This window comes from Octodon degus, unplaced genomic scaffold (assembly GCF_000260255.1).
Source record: "Octodon degus isolate 3935 unplaced genomic scaffold, OctDeg1.0 scaffold00180, whole genome shotgun sequence".
NCBI lineage: Eukaryota > Metazoa > Chordata > Mammalia > Rodentia > Octodontidae > Octodon > Octodon degus.
Genome location: NW_004524756.1, coordinates 2082777 through 2082978, shown reverse-complemented (window position 1 = coordinate 2082978; position 202 = coordinate 2082777).

Genomic DNA, 202 nt, shown 5'->3' with positions numbered 1-202 from the left:
TCCATTTGACAAAGGATTAAGACCCAGAATATATAAGCTTCTCCAGCAACTCAACAACAACAACAATAAAAGGTATACAAATGATCTAAATAAACTTCTTAAAACAAAATTTATAAATGGTCAAAAAAATAGATGAGACGAAGCTATGCCTCACTCTTAGGGATGTGCAGATCAAAACCCCAATGAGACATCATCTCACCCC